Source organism: Ptychodera flava, chromosome 1 (assembly GCF_041260155.1).
Source record: "Ptychodera flava strain L36383 chromosome 1, AS_Pfla_20210202, whole genome shotgun sequence".
NCBI lineage: Eukaryota > Metazoa > Hemichordata > Enteropneusta > Ptychoderidae > Ptychodera > Ptychodera flava.
This window is the reverse complement of record NC_091928.1, coordinates 61,557,200-61,568,147: the sequence shown is the minus strand read 5'-3', so window position 1 is coordinate 61,568,147 and position 10,948 is coordinate 61,557,200.

Below are 10,948 nucleotides of genomic sequence, written 5' to 3'. Positions count from 1 at the left end.
TACAAGAAAAGGTCATCTCAGACTCTGCACATATCAGATTTGGCTAAAATGCCTCTCTATTGTTCCTCAGGAGATTTAATTGGATGGCTGGCAAGTCTTAACACCCATCAAAGTTTTTGATTTACTGCTTTTTCCTGTTTGATATTAATGATTGACATCCATTTCTGTACAACAGTTCAGGACATCTGGTTAAGCATAGAAAGTGTGAAATACATTCACAGCTCATTCAAAATGTACTGTATTCAAACTTTAAGATTGACACTTTGAAATTCCTGTCTTACAACTGACATGCCAACAATTTCATTAAAACACAGAATGACTTAAAATATAAATGTATGTAAAATATAAAATATATATTTACACACACACACACATATATATATATATATATATATATATATATATATATATATATATATATATATATATATATATATATATATATATATATATATATATATATATATATATATATATATATATATATATATATACAGTATTATATTATTACATATTACAGTTGTCGCGTACAGGGGGGGGTCACCCTGTTTTCAAAATTTGGAATAGGGGGGGTCAGCCACTTTTTGACGTCGGCAAAAAATAATCCACCCCCCAGGCCGAAGAAACTGACCAGTCCCTAAAACCTACACAGATACACTGTCTAGTAACTCTCGCCTTAGACTGAATCTGGACAATGGTGTCACGCGTATGTTTTTCGTGTATCATGAACTAAATATGGGTTTCCAGAGGGTTGTTTACGTAAGCAGAGATTACAATGTGTAAAGTATGAATTTATTATTCAGAATCATAATTTATTAATAATCATAATTATATAAACAATGGGGTTTCAAATGGTGTTTACACAAAGTAGACGACATTGTTTGTAAAAAAGGCTTTTAATATTCTGTAACATTCATATTAATAATGTATTAATATTCATGATTCATTTTTGATAATAGTAGGAAAAATCATCACAAATAATGTCTAATTGGCCGTTGACTGTTCCAGCGACCTCGCTAGCTCCACAGCCTGTGGTTGCAACCTCTGTAGAGGCCCACAGACTTGCGATGGCTAATTGTGTGTCTAATGACTCAGCGCCAGTACCTCAACAGCCTCTAACGAGAGATGCTCCTCATGATGCCAGGAATGTCCAACCCGTTAGTAAACCAGCTGCTGGTGAGGTAAGCATATTCCCGTACATAGTTTGGTTTTTATATGATTGAGCAACCCCCTGCAGTTTTTTATTACATTTGGTATTGCCCAAATTGATAAACGTGTGTGTCCAACTTGTAAAGCTAACGAGATTCAAAGTTTTTTTTCTCTCGCCGTCTATGGAACACTGTGTGTCGAAACGTAGTCAAGGCGTTTATTTTACCGCCTATGGAAGACTGTGGATATATTAAAAAAACCACATAAAACAAACGAAAAAGAAATCAAAAAGAGAAGAAAGAAACTAAAAACAAAACAAAACTGAGATTCTTACAGAAGACATATGATGACTTGAAAAAATCTGCAGTAGTTGCATCAGTTGAGGAAGCATTGCAAAAAGTGATGGAGCTAGCCAGCACGGCATCCTTGGCATCCAGAACACAGTTGCTACCTGCTCTCAACATTTTGGTCGACAGGGCGACGAAAGTAGCTCAACCAAAACTTCCCCGGTTCAGAGCGGTCTCAGTCTAATTCGAAACAAAATGATTTCGGTGCGAGAGCTGGTCATCTGATTGCGCTACTATTGGGAAATAAGGAGGAAGAAGAAATGTCTTCTAAAGTTACTAAATTCCTCGACCGTACTTCCACCTCAAACCTCTATTTTCCTTATCGTCCCCGACGCAACCGTAATATGGCAGATATGAAATGTTTTGTGTGTGGACAACCCGGACACTTTGCAAAAGATTGCCCTGAGAACAAGTGATTTGTGTATTGTACTTTATTTTGTGAAAGCAGAATCTTTACAATAAAGCAGCAGCAGTACTTATATAAGTCTTCTTATATGTTTTGATATTACGGTCACAACTAGAGTTCCTCTAGACGGGGAGGGTGATTATCAAAGCCCTTTGCCTTATGGCACCCTGACGTTCACAGGTCCTGTCTCAGGTGCAGCCAAAGGAGCTATTCATCGAAAAAGCTATTCCGACAGCAATTTTTGAGGGCAGGGGAAATTTTAATTTTGCTAGGGCAGGGGACATATTTTTAGCTGGCAGGGGAGCAAATTTTAGTTTTTATGTCGTGCAGGGCAGATATCGGTTGATTGTCCTGGGGACAGGGCTTGGCGAAAAACGAGGAGAGTGGAAGCTACTTTTAAAACGGGGACAGGGGAATTTCAGCCATGGTGTTTCCGGGGATGGGGACACATGGCAAGTACTTATACCTTTTAAAGGTTACCCAGACTACTTAGCCTATCGATTGACCTCACATCTCACTCTATGTACTGCGAGATGGAAACCAAATACAAGGCCACTGCAGTATGTGTCTGCATAGGAATGTTAATTTTCAGGGGAAATTTTTTCTCAGGGCAGGAGAAAATCGACAGTTTGTTTTTTCATCACAGGGTAGGGTAGCTTCATGTCTGCAGGGGAAATGGAATGACAAAATTTTGAGGGGAATGTTTTCCATGGCAGGGGAAATCGGCAAGTTTTTTTCGCTACAGGGCAGGGGAGCTTCAAACATTCACAGTGGGAGGGAAACAGGCGAAAATATGTGGGGAGCGGGTAAAAATGAAATTTGAGTGCGGCAGGGTAAGTCGAAAAATTTTTAGTGGGAGGGCAAATTATGAACAGCTAATTAATTACCCTCTAGACTTAAAATTAGTTTACACAGACATAATGAGCTGCGTCATGAACAGAGGAACGAGCACAGGCTATTTTGGTATACACAGGGGAGTAAGACAGGGTGACCCTATCTCTCCGATGCTCTTCATCCTCGCTCTTGAAATTTTTCTTATCACAATGCGTTCTGATAATTTTGTTACTGGAATGACCCTGGGGGACGAGATTCTTAAAAATATTTCATATTCAGATGATTTGACCTGTTTTCTGAATGATCTTACCTCTGCCACTAATGTATTCAAACTGTTGAATGAGTTTAAATCAGTTTCTGGGTTAACAGTAAATAAGGACAAATGTGAGGCATTATGGTTGGGCTGCTGGCGTAAACGTAAAACTAAACCTCTGCATGTAAAATGGCCTGATGGATGCATCAAGATATGTGGCATCTTTATTTCGTATGATAAAAATTATGCTACTAAACTAAATTTTGCTGGTCCAACAGAAAATCTAAGTAAATCACTTAATTTCTGGAAAATGAGAGATCTTACATTACATGGCAAAGTCCAGGTTGTGAAAACTCTGGGAATTTCACGCTTGATTTATGTGCTAAATCTAACAGAGCCTCACACAGACCTCTTAAAGCAAATAGAACGACTTCTCTTTTCATTTTTGTGGAAGGGAACAGAGAAAATTTCTAGAAAAACTATGATAGGTACAGTGGCAGAGGGAGGACTTGGAATGCCAGATATTTTTTCCATACACAAAGCACAGAGGATTAACTGGGTTCGACGTCTTTTTGATAAGGATATTACACATCCATGGAAAAGAATTTTTCAAGACAAACTAAAACCTGTGGGTAAAATTGATCTTCTTTAAAATGTAACTTCAGAGTGAACTCCCTTCCTGTACAATTGTCAATCTTTGAGAAAAGTTTGCGTAACAATCGGTTAGAAATCAATAGCTTTTCAGAAACTGATACACATTACTTGAACCAATGCATTTGGAACAATCAAAAAATTCTCATTGGTGGAAAAAGTATTTTCTATAAAGAATTTGCAGATGCTGGATTCAAGTACATAGGTCAAATGTTTGACAGAAGAGGTCATCTCTTAAATTGGCAAGACATTACTGACTCTGGTGTACCACAACATTCATTTTTGAAATGGTATGGGATTGTGCACTCCATTCCTATGGAATGGAAAACAAATGTGAATCCAAATGACTTTACAGCTTTGCAACGTGATGATGACGAGTTCAATATTTTGTTCCCTGGTACTTCATATAACCTATTACAGTGTAAGACGAATGTCATAACACCAAAGTTAGTTGACAAACGTTTTATACCACCAAAAGCCAAACTGTACTTCAATAGCATCCTTAATACTAATGTGCACGCCTGGGAAACACTTTATTTACTGCCGCACAGAAACGTACAATTGATACTAAACTGAGAGACTTTCGGTGGAAGGTTTTACTCAACATTTTACCAACAAATATTAAATTACACAAAATGTTTCCTGCAATGGTGGTATCTCTTGCCTGCACATTTTGTGGTGTAGAAAATGAGACTTTATTACATCTGTTTTGTAATTGTGTGATGATCACTCAGTTTTGGCAAACCATTCACCGTAGATGGGGTAAGTATTTGAAATGTAGATTTCCTATACCTGCAGAGACTATTCTATTGAGAGACCCCATGTTGACTACATTATCAAACTTTCTTCTTCTAGCTGCAAAACGGTACATTTATCCATGTAGATGTGATAAAACAGACCTACATTTATTGCTTTTAGACCATTCATAAGTAACCTACAAAGAATTGAACTGTACATTGCCAAACGAAAGGGGGCCGTCAGAAAACATGAAAAGAAATGGGGTGACATCACCCAGCTTCTAGACCCATAAGAGGATATTTCTTTATGCCAACAATTTTACTAGAATAGACTTTTCACTTTTACAGAGATGTAAACTAAAAGTTTTTCTTTTCAACTTTGACAGCAATAAAACAACATTAAATACAAAAGAAAAAAGAAAAAAAAGTGCATTGTTCGTTGGCTGCACCTGCTGTCTGGGGGTGCCCTCTGATGCACACAAGGTTGATGCACACGTAATGTTTTGCTTGACTTCAGTCCCCGACACACTTTCACATGGGTTACGTTAGAGGGTGCCTCCGGACCTAAGCCTGCCAAAGCCCCGAATGTCCTTGAAGTGGCTAGTGGAAACTTAAAAGAGTCCCCTCGGCACCTTAGCTTCAGGAACCCTGAACAATTTAGATCTGGGATAATTCACAATCATCTAGATGTATGGCGAAATATGACTTTCTCCCTTGATAATGGACATATGATCATGAACTGCCTAACAAATGGTGTAAGCGCCTCTCAACATTTTACCCACTTCAAGGGCTAATTTAAACGGTTGAGTTATGACCACGAAATCCCACAACCGAGAATTTTTCAGAACAATCAGAGTTGTGCACAATTTGGAAAATTTATATCCACTACCTTGTAGCAGAGATTAGAATCTGGCGCAATTTCAATTGGAACACGATTGGAAGTAAATTGGATAATTGGATTTTCATATTTTTCAAATTCTCAAAAGTGTTAGGTGGGTGCCGTATAGCTGAATGTTGCAATATTGCAAATTACTCATAAAAACAATTGTGTAACGTAAAAAGAAATGCAGATGAGATTACGTTTTTTGTAGATGAAATCGACATTACTTCACCATCCAATTATCCCAAATTAGTTTCAATCCGTGTTTGGGGCTAAAAGTTGGTGTAGATCCCCCTCCAACCCTTCAATGCCAATTACCATTTGTGGACTCGGGCAAGTACCCTTTCAATTGGATCCTCTGATTGAAGTTACTAAATATCTCAGATAGGGTGACCTACATTATAAATGCGATGATAAAAAGGCAATCCACAGTCACTTGTGATCGGTCTATTCCGCTCGGCGTCTATGCCCCCATAGACGTGTGTACATATGCATGATTTTTCTCGGGCATATGTACACACGTTTATGGGGGCATAGACGCCGAGCGGAATAGACCGATCACAAGTGACTGTGGGCAATCGGCTGTAAGTCCACGGAGTTGAACGAAACAATAAAAAAATCTTTAGACTGTATGGACATTGTACCACGTCGAGTCTGCTAAAATCTTGCCGATGCCCCCTCTCGAGATTTGAGTCATACAAAGTCATCATTGTCACGTTAGGCATGGAAACACATCGAGCAAAAATTTGGTCCATACAATACCGATGCTATGGCATGTAGTTCAAACGCCAAACTTACAAGAATTGTGTCTCCATTTCCTCAAACTGTTTCCGTTGTTTCAGTCACAAATTTAACCCAGACGGTGTGCTGTATGTATATCCCCAATTTCGACTTGTTCATCCTGTTATAAAACACGCAGTGGAATACAAAGATGCTAATGTTGTTGTACCGAAACGGGTGTTTCTAGACCCTTTCTGGATATCTATCCAGCGTCAGACAAGATAAGTCGAACCAGTTGGTTTGAAAGGACAGAGTGGAATAATTCTTGTACCATCACGCTATGGATATGCTGACTTTACGCCACAGGCGTGATGTTTTCTGGGTAGTTTCTATAAGTGTAGTTTATGCTACGTTCCGATGTTCTCTTCCGTAGCCTAATCACTACAGAAGAGAACGACAGAACGTAGCATAAACTACACTTATAGAAACTACCCAGAAAACATCACGCCTGTGCTTTACGCTGCCATTTGAACTGCATGCTGTAAAATTTTAACCAAATTTGCATATAAAATTTTGTCAAGAATTTTATTGGATATTTCAGGTGTGTGCCATATTTACTGCATTTACCCCTCTAGTTTCAGACACTTTGCTGGATATGCGGTTACAATAATCTAGAGGGATGTCCCGAGTGTCAGCTATGTCAAGCGAAATTTGTTAAAGCTGTTACAACAACAACAAAACCACTAGTAGGAGGTGTACAGACACATTTGGAAGCAATTGATGAACGTTTGCACAGTGTGTTTGGAACAAAATCAGTATATGAAAGACAAAATTATCGTTTGATACATCAATTTAAGCAATTTCTAACCTCGCTGTCTACACCAAAGCAAGTCCTTGGCGAGCCCCAAAGATGTTCGTCTTTTAATACACAAGGATACAGATGTCAAAACGTATTAAGTACATGTCGATACCTGCTCGTACTTTGGACGTCCTGGCATATCTAACTGTCAATGCCCAAAAAGATTGAGAGCTACCACACTAAAAGTATGACTTCTAAATTGAAAACCTTTTCCACGTCGTATATAATGAATATTCGATCAGAATCCAGCCAACGAATTTATGGTGGAACAGGATAAAGCTCACGTGACGCCTAGACAAGCACAGCTACTTTTCTTACAGAAGTTACACTCGTTGTTTCACCACATTCTTACATGTAATAAGATGCAGCACTCTCCGTCTCCAGTCCAGTTACACATTTTTGCCAAGGATCTAGCTTTTTTCAAAGTGTTATTCTTCTCAGGCGATATAGAGCCGGGGATGTGGGGAATGTTAAAACGCAGGAGATTTTGCGTTTCCCAGACAATTCAGAATTATTACAACACGTTTGGCAAGACGCTCAGAGGGGTCTCATCAAACATGTTTCTACAACGTGCTGTACCGCGCGTGCAGACATCACAGTCGTTTGGTGGGCTATTCAGCTCTGGGACTATCCCACCCATAGACGAGTGTACAGAAGCGAGAAACACCTCGTGTTGTTTCTCGCTTCTGTACACTCGTCTATGGGGCGAATAGTCCCAGAGCTGAATAGCCCACCAAACGACTGTGGTATATCATTTTTTTTCGGAGTAGAACCATTGACACAGATTTAATCTATCTTGAAGGGTGACAGAGCAACACCCAGACGTAACACATTGTTACAGACACTCCTCACCCTTCCATAACATTATTTCGATTGCATCCCTCACACTGGCGTTATCGAGAATGAAAGACCAGTGTCACATAGTTTTCACTCTCAAGCCATTCAAATGCTTTTAGATCACACTTCACATTTCTTGCTTTGTTTTAGCTGGGCTTTGAGGTAATCGTCAGATTTTATTTAACTCCTGCTATTTTAATACATACATACAGGTGCACGATGTGCACGTTTATTTGCATTTCAAGGCCTCCTGCCCATATACAAAGGGGTTTTTGTAGCAATATACACTGTCGAAAGTATTAAAGAATGATACAAAAGCAAGCAAAACAAAGGTACTAAACAATATGTACAATAACACAGATTGCAGAATTAAATAGAAAAAATAGAAATAACAACAGCAGAAAAGATGGAGTATGTCATGTGATGTTACGGGACTTCAATACTGATTCTCTTAGTTTAAAAGCTTTGTAAACAAACTTACAAAGATTGAGTAATTTTGTTGAGTCCTTCTCATTCATAATTTTTACAAACTTATGAAAATTTGGTTCTTTAATAACATCACTTGGTAAATAATCAATTCTCAATTGAGCATATAGAGGACAAAGCAGTAAAAAGTGATACTCGTCTTCAACACTCTCAGAAGAACAAAGCTTACAGACTCTTCTCAAAGGTTCAATATTACTATGTCTCCCTTCCTCTACTGCGAGAGGAAGAACAGAACACCTGAAGCAAGCAAACATTTGTAAGATATGGCGGTTACAGATAAGTGTTAAATATTTTTCAGGTTCAAGTAAACTCTTGAACTGTACGTATGTACGTAATTTTGGTTTTAAACCAAGCTGCCCATTCCACTGTTGTTTTAAAATATCTGTAATTCTTAACTCAAACGTTGAAAAGAATATTTGTGTATTACCTATTTCCTGAGAAATCCATACGTGTCCAAAACCATATGAGAATAAAATATGTTTGATTGATGTAACCCAAGTATGCCTACCAAGAGCGTCAGGGAGCCTTTCATCCGGCATCTCAATAAGTTTTACCCAAAAACGAATACAGCGTTTTAATGTATGGAAATAAATTGGCAGACGGCCACATTCACCAATCACAGCTTCGATCATTTACCGAACAGTGCGTTGGGACACCTAGAAGTTTTCTACACCATGTTCTTTGAACTTTCTCAATGATGTCATAGAACTGAAAGCCCCATATCTCAGAACCATAGCAGAGAATGGTAATATCATGGCATCAAATAACTTAAAGTGTGAATGGAACGAAAAGTGATTGAGTTTGTATCTGGCAATGGAGAGTACATTAAGAGCCTTGCTAGCTTGATTTGCTAAATTGTGAACTGCTTTAGACCATGTATTACGTGAGGAAAGAAGTAAACCTAAATACTTGTAATAGGATACTACACTAATCAGTGTGTTCCCAAAATACCACCTTTCATAGCTGGCTCTATGTCCTCCTTTGCGAAATACAATAATCTTTGTTTTATCTAGATTTACTTTCATCAACCATTTATTGCAGAACTTAGAGAGAATGTCTATTAAATTCTGCAAGTTTCTAACAGAGTCAGCAAATATTACTATATCATCTGCATATAATAATGCAAACAGATCGTACATTTCTTGAGTTAATTGGATACCAATTTGTCGTGATGACATTAACATTACATTCAGTTCTTCAATGAAAAAACTAAATAGCAAAGGGCTCAGAATGCAGCCCTGTCTGACACCTGCAGGACATTCAAAATATTCTGATGTTATATTACCCCTTCTAACACATGATTTAATATTACTGTACATCGAAGATAATATTTTATACATATTTCCCTTCACCCCTAGTAACATAAGTTTATACAAAAGCAGAGAATGGTTCACTCTGTCAAAGGCTTTCGAGAAATCTACGAATAAACAATAAAATTTACCACGTCTGATACTTAAATATTTTTGAATATGCAGCAAGACGGGAACAATGATTATCAATAGTGCTGTGGTTTTTTCTGAACCCAGCTTGACAATCTGAAATCACATTTGATTTTTCAGACCACTTTGTCAATCTGTTATTCAAAATTGAAGTAAACATTTTTCCTAGTGAATTAAGAAGAGAAATGCCCCTATAATTATTTACATCACCCTTGTCACCTTTTTTAAGAAGAGGAATTACAATCGCTGTGGTCCATTCTGAAGGGAAAATACCAGAATTAAATAAGCAGTTGATATTTTAATATATTTATATTAAATGTATGTTATTTCAGTGTTTCTCATAATTTGTTTAATTCTTTTAAATATCGAGTGTCTTTTATGATCTGTATATATTTTTCACTGTCTGTTTTTATGTGTATTCTAGACTACATTTCCTATTGTATTATTTAATGGCAATAAAACGGAGCACAATCGTATATTCTCTTAAGGGAGCCTTCAGTTACTACGACAGGGTGGGTTGGCGGAATCTTGGGGAGAGTAACATTTTAAAAACCTGTTCCAGGGGAGAATCACATTTTACAAACTTAGCCCGGGGATTACATTGCTAAGTTTATGATGAATGAAAACAAACTAAATGAGTTGTGTGAAGAAACTCCATAAAAATCCTTGAGAATTTATATATACAGCATCCTCGGTATCCTGCTACGATTCCGACGCGAACAGACAGCAGTACTGGGTGACATTATGAACAAAATGTTTCACAGCTTCCACGTCAACAAAGAACACAGAGACTGCGCTTCTTTGTTCAAAGACAACGACCCCACGAACGTATACCTGTTTGGCAATGTCTCCTCACCAACCATTGCTACCTTTGGACTGAGAAAGATCGCTGAAGACGGAGTATCTACATACGGAGAAGACGTGAAAGAGTTCAAAGACAAGAACGTATATTGATATTGATGCAATGTTTTATGCAATGTATAGATGTTCTTGCTATAGTATTGAATATAGTATATTATATATTATGATCGGAATAGCTTGTAATTGTGTAGAATTAGCATCTACAAACGTCTCCTCCGCTAAGTGACATTGTAAAAGCAACCTTTCTGTTGGGAGTTTCTGAAAGCGATCTCCCACTTACTAGTAACCCCCCCCCCCCCCTAGTAATTTCTAAAAGGATAATCCCACTTAGGGGTCGTGGATAATAAAAGACGCGCACGGCAACGCAACTTTAGCAACTTCTACGTTCAGGGGTTGGAGGTTGGCTGTATTTCGATTACTGTGCGCAAAAACAGTTCTACATGTTTTTGTATCAACATCTCGCTCCACGTTTTACTGTATATCAAAATC